Source organism: Saccopteryx leptura, chromosome 5, assembly GCF_036850995.1.
Source record: "Saccopteryx leptura isolate mSacLep1 chromosome 5, mSacLep1_pri_phased_curated, whole genome shotgun sequence".
Lineage (NCBI taxonomy): Eukaryota > Metazoa > Chordata > Mammalia > Chiroptera > Emballonuridae > Saccopteryx > Saccopteryx leptura.
Genome location: NC_089507.1, coordinates 217122054 through 217137964, shown reverse-complemented (window position 1 = coordinate 217137964; position 15911 = coordinate 217122054).

Here is a 15911-nt window from a genome sequence, read left to right as displayed (position 1 = left end):
AGGGACTGTGGGTGAGGCATTAGCAATACATCAACATTGGCCACACAGCCAGTGGCCAACAGGCAGGCACATGAGGGCATTCTCAAGGAGGGGCCGTGTGTTTGCAGGGATTGTGAACAGGGATCCTGTGATCATACGTTCTTGTTCTCATGCCATGGGGAGATCCTTCATGGAGGATGTTCTGGAGCTCTGCCCAGATCACCATATCAGGACCCACACCCCTGCAGCTACTGATGACTAACTACTGTTGATGAGCATGGTGATGAATTCTTTTATAGGATTTGCTCTCAGCCACAGAGAACGGCCTCCTCACATAAGATTTTTCCTGGTCAATGGCTAATTGAAATGGGGAGACAAAACCTCACCCCTTGACTCTTTTGGGTTCAGAGGGTCATCCTGGATCTGAAAATGCCCATGAGATGTCAGTTGTGAACCCATTGAAGGTCAGCTACTTCCTCTGCCCACTCCAGCACTCATTCATCAATAAACTACTCAACTCTCCATCTATTGTCTCTGCAGGGACTCCACTGTGAGACACCTTAAGTGTATAAGGAGTATAGACATGACTGACCATGAAGCACCCTGAACACAGTGCAGCATATACATTCTGTGTTTGGGTAGAATGGGCAGTGATTTCGGAAAAGCTCAGCTCAGGATGCATCATAGAACAGCTACATTAGGAGAAACTTGACAAGTCTTGGGTTTTATTTCTTTCACCCTGCCAGTAAGTCTCATTTTGCAGTTTGAGGCAGATGACCAACTGTGAAGGAATGTCTGATGTCACAAGCCAAGAAGCCCTGGATGATTGAAAACTGTTAGAAGTTAAACATACTCAAACTTCCATAAAAGACCATCCTTTGTCCAGCAGCCTATCGGCTATATGCCCCACGACTCTTCCTACTCCCCCTCCCCTAAACCCTTAAAAAGTTCGTCCTAGCCTATGCCTGGCGTGACTCTTCCTTACAAGTGTGCCCTGGAGACTTCCTTTCTTTTTTTCAATAAAGCTTGGCCCTGGCCGGTTGGCTCAGCGGTAGAGCGTTGGGCCTGGCGTGCGGGGTACCCGGGTTCGATTCCCGGCCAGGACACATAGGAGAAGCGCCCATTTACTTCTCCACCCCCACCCCCTCCTTCCTCTCTGTCTCTCTCTTCCCCTCCCGCAGCCAAGGCTCCATTGGAGCAAAGATGGCCCGGGCGCTGGGGATGGCTCCTTGGCCTCTGCCCCAGGCACTAGAGTGGCTCTGGTCTTGGCAAAGTGTCGCCCCAGAGGGGCAAAGCATCGCCCCCTGGTGGGCAGAGCGTCGCCCCTGGTGGGCGTGCCGGGGGGGATCCCGGTCGGGCACATGCGGGAGTCTGTCTGACTGTCTCTCCCTGTTTCCAGCTTCAGAAAAATACAAAAAAAAAAAAAAAAAAAAAAAGAAAAAAAAGAAAGAAAAATAAATAAATAAATAAATAAATAAATAAATAAATAAATAAAGCTTGTTTCACTGGTCTTTTCGGATTCCGATGGATTCTAACATTTTGAGCTAAAACCTGGGACAGGGTACCGGATGCCTGGACAATTCTCTTCACCAGCCCAACTCACTACCAGGGAAGCAGTGGGCAGCGGCAGCTCGTCCCGGACTTACTCCCTGATTCTGTTTGCCTGTGTGAACATAGGTTGATTGGCCGGCTACCCAACCCTGTCTCAAACCCCTGCCCGGACCAGAGGTAAGGAATTTCTGCTCTTTCCCAATCTCCAGTAGGCTCCTCTCCTTCCCTCACCCTCACTCTACTCTTCTGATGTTCACAGTTTGGGAGGCGTCTACTCCGAGCAGCCTGCTTCTACGGACTTCCTCAAAAGTCAAGGTACCTAGGCAGGTTGCTTTCACTTCCCTGGAACTGCGGTCTCTGGTGACGATCGGTTTCCTCACATCCCGCACACTCTACTCTACTCAGAATAATTGAAAGAGTTTGAGGACGCTCTTCTCTTTCTTTATTCTCAGCCTAACATGGGCTCCTCCCAATCTCAGGCCTCAGAGACTCCTCCTTCAGGACTCCTCCTTCGGGATGCCTCTTAAAAAGAATCTCGTCAAACTCAGCCCCGTGAACAGCGTGGCCTCAATATAAACACTATTTTCAATTATATCGTATAGTACACTCAAAGATCTCAATCATTTCTGCCACTGGACTGGAAAGGCCTCAGAGATTCCTTACATGCAGGCGTTCTCCTACCTTCAGTCTCGCTTTTCGCTCTGTGTTTCCAGCCTCTGTCTTTCTCCTCCTCACCCAAGCCCCCTCCTCGCAGGCTCTAATCTTTTCGACTCCTCTGACCACGTGGCGCCACCACTAGCACTTCAACCTCCTCCTCTTCCTCCTCCTGCAGATTCTGACCCTCCTTCTTTCCATCCAGCTGTTCACGTTGTCCATCCGTCTGCTTTCTCTCTCCCCTCTATGCTGACAACTTCCTGCCATCTCCAAAAGCTTTAAAAGGCAGAGCTGTCCATAAAGCTGTGTGAGTAAGTAATCTGTTTTGTCTGTTTGTCAGAAAATATCTCTAGTATAATTTTAATTGAAACAAGTAAAGACCACTTATTTAAATCTCTTAATTTATAACTTATATGTGAAATCTTTCTTTAATGTGTGACGGTGTCTGTTTCTAAAGCCTTAAACCAATAATTACCCAGCTCTTAAATCAAGGCTTCCTTCTCCCCATGGATTCTCCCTGCAATACCCGCATCCTTCCTGTTCAAAATTTTCAAGGGCTTATCTCATACAAGACATACGCCTAATCAATGAGGTGGTAGTTCCCCTCCACCCAGTAGTCCCTAATCTCTACAGGTTACTGTCACACATTCCCTCAAACACCACTCACTTCACGGTCCTAGACCTCAGGAATGCCTTCTTTACCATTCCTCTACACCCTGACCCTTACTTTCTGTTTGCCTTTACTGGGACTGACCCAGACACTAATGCAGCCCAGCAACTTATGTGGACTGTCTTACCCCAGGTGTTCAGAGACAGCCCACACCTGTTTGGGCAGGCACTAACTCAGGATTTAACAGCATGCAGTCACAAAACTAGTACTCCCTTACAATATGTAAATAACATACTCCTCTGCAACTTCTCCCTGCCTGCCTCAAGGAGACATACTGCCAGCCTTCTTAACTTCCTCGCCATGAATTGATATCGCATCTTTACTTCTAAGGCTCAATGTTGCTCTTAGTTTGTAGTCTATCTGGGCATCGCCTTAACACCCACTACCTGAGGTCTCTGCCTAAATCAAACTCAGACCCTCTGCAGTCTCCAACCACCTACCATTGCAAATCAAATTCTTTCTTTCCTTAGTCAAATAGGCTTCTTTAGACACTGGATTCCCAATTTTGCTCTCTTAGTCAAGACCCTCAGTGAGATCTTCTGAGTATGGCTTTTAAGGTCTGTAATGGCCAAGGGAGTAACAGAAAAGGCAAATAAGATCCAAAATAGGTCAGGAAATACCAGCTTTTGGCATACGCTCTTAAAGGCTTCAGCACCCAGAATGGGCTTCATAGGATTCCATCAGGGCCCTGTTTCAAGAGTAAAAAGAAAGGTCATTGAAATGAAGCCTGCCAGGCTTCTTGACCCCACCAAGGGACACATCTTTTCTGTGGAAAGAGGGACACAAGAAGGTAAGCTGCCCCCTTGCTCCATGGAGGGAGGGTTCAGTCTCTTCTAGCCCTGCTCCAGCTACCTATGACCTGACATTGTCCAGCATGCTGGGAATTGCCACTGAAGGTTCAAGGACATCATTCACAAGCCTAAAGTATTTCCTCCAATTAGCAGATAAACTGATCTCATTTCTTGTGAACACAAAGGCCATCTACCATGCCTTGCTTGATATTTGAGTTTTATCTATCTCTCGAAGATCTCTACTGTGGGTATTAATAGTCTGATTTTGTTGCTTAATTTAATGTATAGTGTTTCTTTTATTCCTTTTGTCTCAATGCCCCATGCCTATTGTAGGCTGGAACCTGCTGCTAATTCCAGGAAGAAGCAGTGGTCACTAGAACTTATACTTTAGCTGCAAAGTGTAGAAATGTGACCACAACTTCAATGCCTTGTGGACTTTTCTGAATATGTGTAACTCTTGTTCTTTAGGACGTTTCTCAAACTTAGTGAAATTATATTAACATGTTAAGAAATTGCTTGCCCATTCTAGTATTAATTAGAAACTAATTTGAAGTTACATTGTGCCCACAGGTACTAAAAGGTCCAGGAAAATAAATTACATGAATCAAATAGTAAAAGAAACGTAACCACCCTTTCCCTGAGTACTTTCAGGATTTACAGGTTACTCAGAAAACTGTTCAAAGACTGTCCAAGAGACGCTTCCAGCATTACATCACCCAAAAACTGACTTTCATGTGGACATGTCCACACACTCTGATCCTGACAACTTCCACTGCTGCTAAAGTAGAAAAACAGCATGCCTTACTCAAACCACAAACCAGAAGCTCGTTGTTCTGCATATGGTGAGTATATAAAGAAACTAAAGACTCTTTTAGTCAGGCTTTGGGAAAAGGAAAACTAGGATAAAAAGAAATTCAACTTAATTGTCACTAAAGGTTAAAGATTTTTAAATCAAGAGTTCTGACTAGAAAAGAATTGTATGGTTTTGATAATAGAAGGTATAGGGCATGGAAATACTTTGGAAAGAAAGGACAAAGCAAGTTGTTAAGAAAGCCAGTTATTTCTGGATAAGAAAGTTCATTAAAGCTGAGGGTTTATGTAAGTTGTAGACAGTTTGTGCAGGTTGTAGGAGGTTTGTACAGAAAAAAAAAATTTGAACAGTCAGAAAACTGGTTTTTGAAGAATGTTTAATTAGTCACCCTAGCTAACAATCCTCTACTCTCCACACTTATTGGGGCAGCTCTTTTCCTCCACCCTGATAGTCTGGAGCTCAAAAACAGAGAAACAATACCAAGCCCTGGTTCTTTTATTCTCTATTCACCTCTCAGCCTGCCTCACCCAATTAGGGGCTTTCTACTTGTGTGGAACGAACACCTATATGTATCTCCCTATTAATTTGACAGATACCTGTAACCTAGACTATCTACTCCCAAATATCAACCTAATCCTACCCCATGAGCCTCTTCCAGTTCCTAGTACACTACCCATCTATCTAAGGACCAAACAAGCTATACAGGTAATTTCTTTTCTTGTTGCTTTAAACATTTCTATAATAATAGGTCTAGGGGCAGGGGGACTGACACTGCCCTGTCTTATTCCCCCCTCCTTTCTGAAGCCCAGCGAATTCATAAAAAAAAAAACAAATCAAGTCATGGAATCAGTGGTTTTGCCCAAACTGGGTGTCTTGTCTATTGCTTTTCATTGGCCCAATCACTCTTTTATTTATTTTTCTAATTTTTGGACCTTACCTCTTACATTTTTTCACTAGTTTCTTACAGAACGGCATGCAGACCTTCGCCAATCGGAAAATTGGAAAAATCTATCTAATCCTACACACCAATCCTGAAACCTGCCCTCGTGAAACAAAATATTTGGGATCCTATAAATACACCCCTACCCGACAAGGAGCAATCACTGCATCTCTCTGCCCCTCAATGAGAGCGATCCTTAGAGAGGTTATAACCCCTTACCACCCCTACTTAGCAGGAAGAAGTTACAGAAGATAATGACCTCCGTCCCTTTTCCTTTAGGCCTCTCTATGAACCACTATCATTCCTTTTTTAATATATATATCAAATAGTTGGGAAACTTAGGTTTCATTTCTTTCACCCTGCCAGCAAGTCTCATTTCAGGGCTTGCGGCAGATGAACAACCGCAAAGGAATGTCTGATGTCATAAGGCGAGAATTCCTGGATGATTGAAAACTGCTAGAAGTTAAACATACTCAAACTACCATAAAGGACCATCGTTTGTCCAGCAGCCAATTGGCTAAATGCCTCACAACCCTTCCTACTCCCCCTCCCCTAAACCCTTAAAAAGCTCGTCCTAGCCTGTGCTAGGCACGACACTTCCTTACAAGTCAGCCCAGCAGTGTTCCTTTCTTCCTTTCAGTAAAGCAAACATGGGTGAGTGTAAAGGTGGAACATTCTCGAGAAATACTGGCTGGATATATTAGTGGTTTCAAGATGGAAACACCCAGAAAGGAGTAAGAGAAAGGGAGCACGGGAATAAACATTCAGGAGAGCACAGGTACTCACAATACCCATAGCTGTCTCCCAGCAAGAACCCCAGTTACGTCAGCAGTGTGCATGCATTGCCAGGAGAAACTCTCGTTTTAGCTCGAAGAGTTGGAATAATTGAAGAGAATCCAGTGATTGATGTTCTTGATCGCCTTTATTAGAAAGTTGGAATAGAAGATAGAGATGTGGGGTTGGGAGGAACAGGGATAGTCTGACTGTTTCTGTAGGAACAACAATTAAAGCCACCATCTGCTACAATATTACCACCTCATCTCTGCCCTGCCCCAGAACATTGAGCCATCCCCCAACAGAAGGTGGCAATTGGCTGAAGTCCTTGAGTCTTTTCCATGAAGTTATCTTTCATGCATCCACCATCCATCCATCCATCCATCCATCATCCATCCATGCAATCATTAATTTTTCTGAGAAAAATATTTTCAAGGATTATTCTGAACATATAAGTCAGCAGTGACACAGTTCAGTGGTAGTCAACCTGGCCTCTACTGGCCACTAGTGGGCGTTCCAGCTTTCATGGTGGGTGGTAGCGGAGAAACCAAAGTATAAATAAAAAGATACATTTAACTATAGTAAGTTGTTTTATAAAGATTTATTCTGCCAAATTTAGCAAAAATCCGACATAAAGTACTTTGTATTTATTATTATATGCTTTAACTTGCCGTAACTCTGCTGTATAAATTTTATAAAGTAAAGTTACTTCCATACTTTATAAATCACCACTACTGTGGAAACAGTGGGTGGTTAGAAATTTTTACTAACAAAGATACAAAAGTGGGTGGTAGGTATTGTAAGGTCAGTGAATAATGGAGGATGGTCACGTGGGGAACCCAGACCCGTGAACTTTGGCTAGGACCACCCACAACAAAGCACACCAAAAGAAGCTTCACGGGAACCCTTTGGAAAAAAGCGACTGTCTGCCAGCCAGTGAGATTTCACCACGTCATATTAGCTCGACTTCCCTAGAGGGACCCTTTAAATATCTCCCACGCGGTTTAATCCTTGCAACTTCCCTGGCCTCCATCTCCTCCATCTTTCTTTCTTTGGGGCCAGGGAACCTTGCCAGGTGGGATGTGCTGTACTCAATGAAGCCTTTTGTTATTTCACACTTGGTGGCTCTGGCCCCTTCCTTCCTTCTCAGTGGGGAAAAATACCTTACATTTTGGTGCCGAAACGCTGGAGGAGTTGAAATCCACAAGGACCGCTCCTCTTCCTCATCCCCTCTGAGAAAGAACCAGGATCTCCGACCTTCCACCCACTTTGGCGCATGGTGCAGTAAGTCCCCTGCCTCCAGCCACCCTTGAGTTCTTTCTGCCGAGACTCCCTGTCCGACACCGTAGCTATGTCAGGGAAGTCTTTCTGTCCGAGTGCGTGTGCTTGTGGAGAACTCCCAAGCATAGCTACTTTACTTTTTCTGCCCGTGGCCAGAACTTGAGTTTTGGGACGCTAATACTCATACCTGACCACTCCGAGGACTGAGGGCGTCTTTGGGGGCACAGGAATCTTCCTGCATAAAGAAGAAGAAACTGTTCTTCTTCTCCACTGTGGCCAGGCCACAGAACCCACTGAATTAGTCTCCTGAAGGGACTTTCGGTTTTAACACCCTCACCAATTTAACTATCACCAAAAAAGCTGGGAACTGATTGGAGATCTCTTACATTTACGGCTTCTAATTAATCGTGCACCCGTCCTTAAGCCTGTTCCACCGTTCAGGTCTTTTTCTGGTCAGACAAACCTCACCTAAAACCTCCACTCCTGATCTTTCCTTCTCTGCAGACTCTCAACTCTCTTTCCCTTCTGTCTGACCCCCACGGGCGCCCCTCTCTCGGGACTTTTCTCTGGTCCCTCTGAGGACTTCTTTTGTGGTTGGGTCTCTTCCCTCTGAAAGCCCCCTCCCCTCCCTTCTCAAAAACCTGTTTCTTATTCACCACTACCACTCTCTCTCTTCTCCCGTGCTGGCCAGGGGCTCCTTCCTTCTCCACTGTGTTTTTAAGCCTCTCCTCCATCATGCCATTCTCAGCCTGGCATTGGCTCTTACACCGGTTTTCAGAACGTCCAACCCTAATTTTCTTGCAAGAAGTTCTGGCCCTGTCCTGCCTTTGGCTCCAGCATTTCCTGCAGGATCTGGGTGCCGGGCTCCCCACGAGCCCTCCTCCTCTTATTCCCAATCCCCGAACCCCCTATCCAGAACCTGTGAACACAGCACTTAAAGTTTTTAACGGTCCCAACTAGTAAAAACAGGCCAAGATTCTTTGGCAAGCCCACATGCAGCAGAAGGTAACGCTCCAAACCCTGGTTCTTGTGGCAACCCTGAGACCAGCAGAGCCACCAGCAGCTTGCTTTAAGTGTGGCAAGCAGGTTCATTGGTCCCAGCAGGGCCCCTGCAGTGGCTGTCCACTGAGCCCTGCCCTGACTGCAAGCAGCCCAGTCACTGGCAGAACAATTGCCCCTTTGAGCAACAGGCTTTTCCTTGGCGCCTCTACGTGGAGGACAAGCTGCCCAAATGGGAGGCCAATTCAGCCAGGTGGGTGTATCTCTCAAACTCCTAGGACACAACCTGGACTCAGAGAATCCAGGGTATGCTGCAACGAGTGGGTAAGTCCATCTCATTTCTTGTGGACACAGGGGCTACCTTCTGTTTTGCCATCATACTCTGGACCTCTAGTTCCCTCACAGGTCTCGGTTATGGGAATGGATGGGACCCCTTCCTTTCTCCTTCTTACACCACTCCTGACATGCAGTTTTGCCTCAAGCTTGCCTCCTTACAGGACCACTGGCAGTCAGAACCACTGGACCCCATTCATCTTCAGCTTACCAAAAGGCTGGACCCTACAAATCCCCCTATTACTCCTCTTTTTTTTAAATCCTCACAGGACCACATCCACGAAGTTTCTCCAATCACAGCCACACAGATGTTCCTCCTGACACCCCTCAAGGCCACGACCTTCCAATCTCCCCCTCCCCACAACGCCCCTAATCAGCAGGAAGTAGCCAGACAAATAAACAGCACCCCTTTTCTATTTAACACAAAAGGTCAGAATATAAGGTCGGTGAATAATGGGGGATGGTCACGTGGGGAACCCAGACCCGTGAACTTTGGCTAGGACCGCCCACAACCCAAGCACACCAAAAGAAGCTTCACGGGAACCCTTTGGAAAAAAGTGACCGTCTGCCAGCCAGTGAGATTTTACCACATCATATTAGCTCGCCTTCTCTAGAGGGGCCCTTTAAATATCTCCCACGCGGTTTAATCCTTGCGACTTCCCTGGCCTCCATCTCCTCCATCGTTCTTTCTTCAGGGCCAGGGAACCTTGCCAGGCGGGATGCGCTGTACTCAATAAAGCCTTTTGTTATTCCACACTTGGTGGCTCTGGCCCCTTCCTTCCTTCTCGGCGGGGAAAAATACCTTACAGGTATAAAAAGGTTGACTACTCCTGCTGTAGATAGTGCATTTTTCAGAAAGGACACAGTCTCATAACTGACAGCTCTGAACAGACGAGGACAGATTAGAACAGGGGTCTCCAAACTTTTTACACAGGGGGCCAGTTCACTGTCTCTCAAGACTGTTGGAGGGCCAGACTATAAAAAAAAACTATGAACAAATCCCTATGCACACTGCACATATCTTATTTTAAAGTAAAAAAACAAAACGGGACAAATACAATATTTAAAATAAAGAACAAGTAAATTTAAATCAACAAACTGACCAGTATTTCAATGGAAACTATGGGCCTGCTTTTGGCTAATGAGATGATCAATGTCCGGTTCCATATTTGTCACTGCTAGCCGTAACAAGTGATATGACGTGCTTCCGGAGCTGGGACGCATGCATCCCACGTCACCGGAAGTAGTACTGTATGTGAGCGACGCTGCTACATACAGTACTCCAGGAGCACAGGATATGGATGCTGACCACCAATGAAAGAGGTGCCCCTTCCAGAAGTGTGGTGAGGGCCAGATAAATGACCTCAGGGGGCCGCATGTGGCCCGTGGGCCGTAGTTTGGGGACCCCTGGATTAGAACGGTAAGAGCTCTGGGAATAGTTCACTGGGGATCAAGAAAATTTATATCAGACAATGGGCTCAGAGGAGACTTCCTGGAGACAAAGAAACCTGAGCCTACACCTCAGGGAGGCTGAGTCCACTAAGTAAACATGGGGAGAAGGCTGGAGAGAGAGAGGCAGGGAGGGGTTTACCTCGAGGAGAAAATGCGAGGTCTAGGAGGGTGGAACTGTCTACTGGAGTAATGAGGAAGACAGAGATGAGTCTGAAGCAGTGGGCAAGGGCCAGGTCCAGGCACCTCCATGCTTAGACCCTCCTTAGAGCTTCCCTGTTCATCTAAGGAAACACTTCATGTGTCTCTATCATGTGGAAGGAGGAGTAGGAGAGAGGAGACTCATTATAATTTGGGGGAACCTGGCTTCCCCACATCCCCATTCAGTTTCTACATCGTGTCCTGTACTCTGTTGTTAAGCCACAAGCTGCCTTGGAGAGAGGAAATCGATTGCACAGCACCCACAGTGGGGTGAGCGATTTGCATTCCTTCCATGGTTTTTCTGCTAGAAACATAGGCTGCCCACAGGGGTGGGCCAGTAGCATGAAGCCACACTTCACAAGGCACGCAGAGAAGGAGGCATGTGTGCTAGTTTAGCTTAGACACAGTGAGTTACCCTGGGTCACGAGAATGGAAACACATGCAAAATACAAGAAGAGCCTCGCAGCCTGCGTGCTGGACAAAAGGACTCGGAAACCCTAAAATGCTTTATCTGAATAGAACACTGGAGAGAACTGTCTGGACCAGAAAGAAACCTCAGGAGAGACTGCCTCAGAGACCTCTGGAAACTGTAGGCTTACCTTTAAAACCCTGGTAAACCCAGATTTCTTTCCAGAAATATTGGATGTTTTATACTTGAGTATCTAATAAAAGAGATGGGTAGACCTGGCTGTAAAGCCAGCAGCCAGGGCCACCATCAGAGCAGCACAGCTCATGCAGGTTCGCATTGGATTCGGACAGTCGGTAAAGAAACAACGGAGCCAAAAGCTTATGGGCCATAGTCTTTAATCCTAGCTTGCACTCGGCAGGCGAGCAAAAACACACAGTGGGCTCCAAAACCCACTCACATTCAGTGCTCACAAAGCTACTGACTTATCCGAGTTTCCTAGAATAAAAGGTTTCTAGCTCACCAGACTTATTCACCTCTGTTCCCCATCTGCTTCCTTCTCCAGCGTCAAACTGCACAAACTGGCCTTTCACTCAATACTCTGCCATCTTGGCTGCTTCTCCTGGCCACATGGCCTCTTTCTGCTCTCTGCTCTGCTCCCTCTGCTCTCTCATGCTAATCATCCCAGGAACCAAGAGCGCAAACTCTCGTTCTGCCCCCATTTTATATTGTAGCTTCACAACCTCTAATCCAATATACAAAATAGGGAAGTCTCTAATACAAAGTCACTTCTCTGAAGAATGATTGGATTGTACCACCCCACATCAAAAAGGGTGGGAAAGGCTTAATCCCAAAACCAAGCCTCAGGCTACAACGATCCTGCCTGCCCCCAACACACATTAATATCTCCTGGGCAACGGCCTCCACGTGGGCAGTGCCATCTTTAACAAAGTGAGCACAATACATTTTATCTGCCCAACACTGGCCCCTCTGTTCAGTTGGTTAGAGCATCGTGGAATATGCAAAAAGGTTGTAGTTTTCATCCCCAGTCAGGTTACATACAAGAATCACCAAGGAATGCAAAGAGAAGTGGGACAAGTTATCCATGTTTCTCTCTCTCTCTCTCTGTCTTTCTGAGTTCCACTCTCTCTCTCTTTTCTCTAAAATCGAAAGATGAAAAGTTTGAAAAACGGGTCGGCTGTCACTAGAGTATACAATGTTCAGGTATATTAAACTCTTGGTTTAAGTTCTCTCTGTTGTGGCCAGTGAGAGGCAGAGCCTCCAGGGTTTCTGGGAATTGTAGTTCTTTCACAAATGATCGGGGAGACCACATGGACCTCTGTCTGTAGGTCTGGTAAGCATGGGCTGCGGGGGTGACTACCGTGCTGGAAGGAGGGACGAGAGAGGCAGTTCGTCAGGTTAGGAGCGGTGCTGCGGAGCTGGTGGATTGGCCCAGGTGGATTGAAGGCTGGTGTGCAGTAGATGGAATGGGAAATGGCGGGAGGTTTCAATCTGGAAGCCAGGACACCGCCCCAGATGTTTATTTAAGAACGGGTGAGTGGCCTGACCAGGTGGTGGTGCAGTGGATAGAGCGTCGGACTGGGATGCGGAAGGACCCAGGTTCGAGACCCCAAGGAAGCCAGCTTGAGCATGGGCTCATCTGGCTTGAGCAAAGAGCTCACCAGCTTGGACCCAAGGTCGCTGGCTCCAGCAAGGGGTTGCTCGGTCTGCTGAAGGCTCGCGGTCAAGGCACATGTGAGAAAGCAATCAATGAACAACTAAGAAGTTGCAACTCACAACGAAAAACTAATGATTGATGCTTCTCATTTCTCTCTCCGTTCCTGTCTGTCTGTCCCTGTCTATCTCTGCCTATGTAAAAAAAAAAAAAAAAAAAAAAAAAAAAAAGAACGGGTGAGTGGGTTATGACTCATCTTCATTGGAGTTTCTTCTTTTTTTTTTTTTTTTACAGGGACAGAGAGAGAGTCAGAGAGAGGGATAGATAGGGAAACAGACAGGAATGGAGAGAGATGAGAAGCATCAATCATCAGTTTTTTGTTGAGACACTTTACGTGTTCATTGATTGCTTTCTCATATGTGCCTTGACTGCAGGCCTTCAGCAGACCAAGTAAACCCTTGGTCGAGCCAGCGACCTTGGGTCCAAGCTGGCGAGCTTTATTTTTTGCTCAAGCCAGATGAGCCTGCGCTCAAACTGGAGACCTCGGGGTCTCAAACCTGGGTCCTCCACATTCCAGTCTGATGCTCTATCCACTGTGCCACCGCCTGGTCAGGCTTCATTGGAGTTTCTGAGTAGTGGGGCTCTTCCAAGGTCTTTCTGTCTCCTGCTGAGGCTGGTGAGCAAAAACTCACATATAATTTTTTTTATATATGTATATACTGACAGAGAGTCACAGGGAGGGGTATATATGGACAGACAGACAGTAAGAGAGAGATGAGAAGCATCAATTTTTAGTTACGGCACTAGTTGTTCATTGACTGCTTTCTCATATGTGCCTTGACCGGAGGGGTGGGTTGGAGGGGGGCACTACAGCAGGCCGAGTGGCTCCTTATTCTAGCCAGCGACTTTGCTTCCAAGCTGGTGAGCTTTGCTCAAACTAGATGAGCCCATGCTTAAGCTGGCTACCTTGTTGTTTTTTATCAGGGTCCTATGGTGTCCCAGTCCTTCGCTGTATGCACTTTGCCACGGCCTGGTCTGGCTCATATAATTTTTTGGAGGAGCTGGGATGATTCTGGGACATACAATTTCCATAGGGAGATGGCTGCAGACATGAATCTTGGATGGTTAATTTGTGCTCTGGGCACACGAGTTCAGCCAGAGCTAAATAGACAGGCATTCCCTGTGGTGGGTGGGGTGCAGAGCTGACCACATAGCCACCCTGCTTTTGACAAGTGAACACCTACTAGGTAATAAATATATGAATTTACCAGAAATTCCAACTGCCCTTTGGTTGTTCCGCCTGACTGCCTGACCTCACCCTTACTTACCGGATAATCAACCCTGAGGCAGAAGAGTTCCAAGAAGCTGATCGACCACCCTAAAGAGGAGCATTCCAGAAAGCTGAAACCGTACATCTGCAGGAGTTGACATACAAGAACTTCTGACTCAGTACATCTTCAGGCTCTCCCAAACCCTATAAAAATTTGCCCCCTAGTGTGTACCGGTGCCCTTCTCCTTGGAGAAGTGCCCGGTAGAGTTCCTTCCTTTTTTTCAGTAAGGCCTGTTACAATGGTCTTTTTGGACTCCCATGGATTCCAACATTTGGTACCAAAACCCAGGACAGGGTACTAACTTCCTGGACGATCCCTATAAAGCCAGTAGTCAGGGCCAGGGCCACCATCACAGCAGCCCAGCCCATGCAAGTTCGCATTGGATTCGGACAGTTGGTAAAGAAACAATGGAGCCACAAACTGGTGGGCCATCATCTTTAATCCTAGCTTGCACCCGGCGGGCAAGTAAAAATACACACTGGGCTCCAAAACCCACTCACATTCAGTGCTCACAAAGCTACTGACTTATCCGAGTTTCCTAAAATCAAAGGTTTATAGCTCACCAACCTTATTCTCCTCAGTTCCCCATCTCCTTCCTTATCCCAGATACAAACTCTACACAAACTGGCATCTCACTCAGCACTCCGCCATCTTGGCTGCTTCTCCTGGCCACATGGCCTCTTTCTGCTCTCTGCTCTGCTCCCTCTGCTCTCTCATGCTAATCATCCCAGGAACCAAGAGAGCAAACTCTCGTTCTGCCCCCATTTTATAGTGTAGCTTCACAACCTCTAATCCAATATACAAAATAGGGAAGTCTCTAATACAAAGTCACTTCTCTGAGGCATGATTGGATTGTACTGCCCCACATCAGAAGGGGTGGGAAAGGCTTAATCCCAAAACCAAGCTCCAGGCTACAAGGATTCTGCCTGCCTTTAGCCCACCCCCAACACACATTAATATCACCTGGGCAACAGCCTCCTCATGGGCAGTGTCATATTTAACAAAGTGAGCATAATATACTCTATCTGCCCAACAATCCCTCTTTGCTGTCCCAATGAAGCCTGGACAAGCAATTGTAGTTTGATTGGCCAGCAGTCTAACATTGTCCTGAACCCCTGCCGGACCAGAAGGTAAGGAGTTTCTCCCTTCTCCTTTCCTGGTCTGCTTCTCTTTTCCACAGATTTTTCTCTTGTCAGACTGTTCTTTCTGATACACCTCAGCTTTTGAGGTGTTGGACTTTCAGTCTCAGTAGACTGCACGAAAAAACTAGGTGCCTAGCAAAACCTCCCCACTCTTTCTTTTTTTCTCTCTCTCTCTCTCAGAGCTCCCTGACAGGTGGTGACAACTCCCCCACACGAAGATTTTCTCCTCTTGGGACAGTGACAAAATGTGGGGAAGCCCCTCTTGCTCACCTGTCTCCACTATGGGCTCTTCAGGGTCTAAGCCTTCTGACCAGACCCCTCTAGGATGTCTCACAAAAAACCTCACTAAGTTGGGCCTCTCTGACCTTAAGCCAAAAAAACTCATTTTGTTGCTGTGAGTCGGGGGCGCAGAGAGAGAGATCAGCAGATGAAATCATCATGGACTAGCAAAGGACCACCGCTCGCTCAGGCAAATGGCCCCGAGTTTGCGCTGTGTCCTACTTTTATTCACAAGACTTCAAAAGCTCGTTTACTGAGAAATTGGCATAACATCAAGCATAACTTTTACTTAAAGATACATGGAGTACACCTGCATGATAGCCTAATAATAATATAATATAAAAAAGCATTAATTGCTATTGCTTCTATGGTTCCCACAACATTCCTCTCTTTATCTCAAGGGATAACCTTGAAAGAAACAGATATATTATGAGAATGTTTTACTGAGAAAAAAGTCCATCAACTGCCTTCAGTCACATAGACCTGTTTCAGTGACCCGCCTTTAAGTCACAAAACAGTTCTCTTGGCAAAATATTCTTTTCTTATTGGCTGTGTTCCCATCCAAGGCCATGCAATGGATTATTCCACTACATCATTTTGTTTTGTAATGGCATGGCCACAATAAAAATCAGACAATGACTCCCA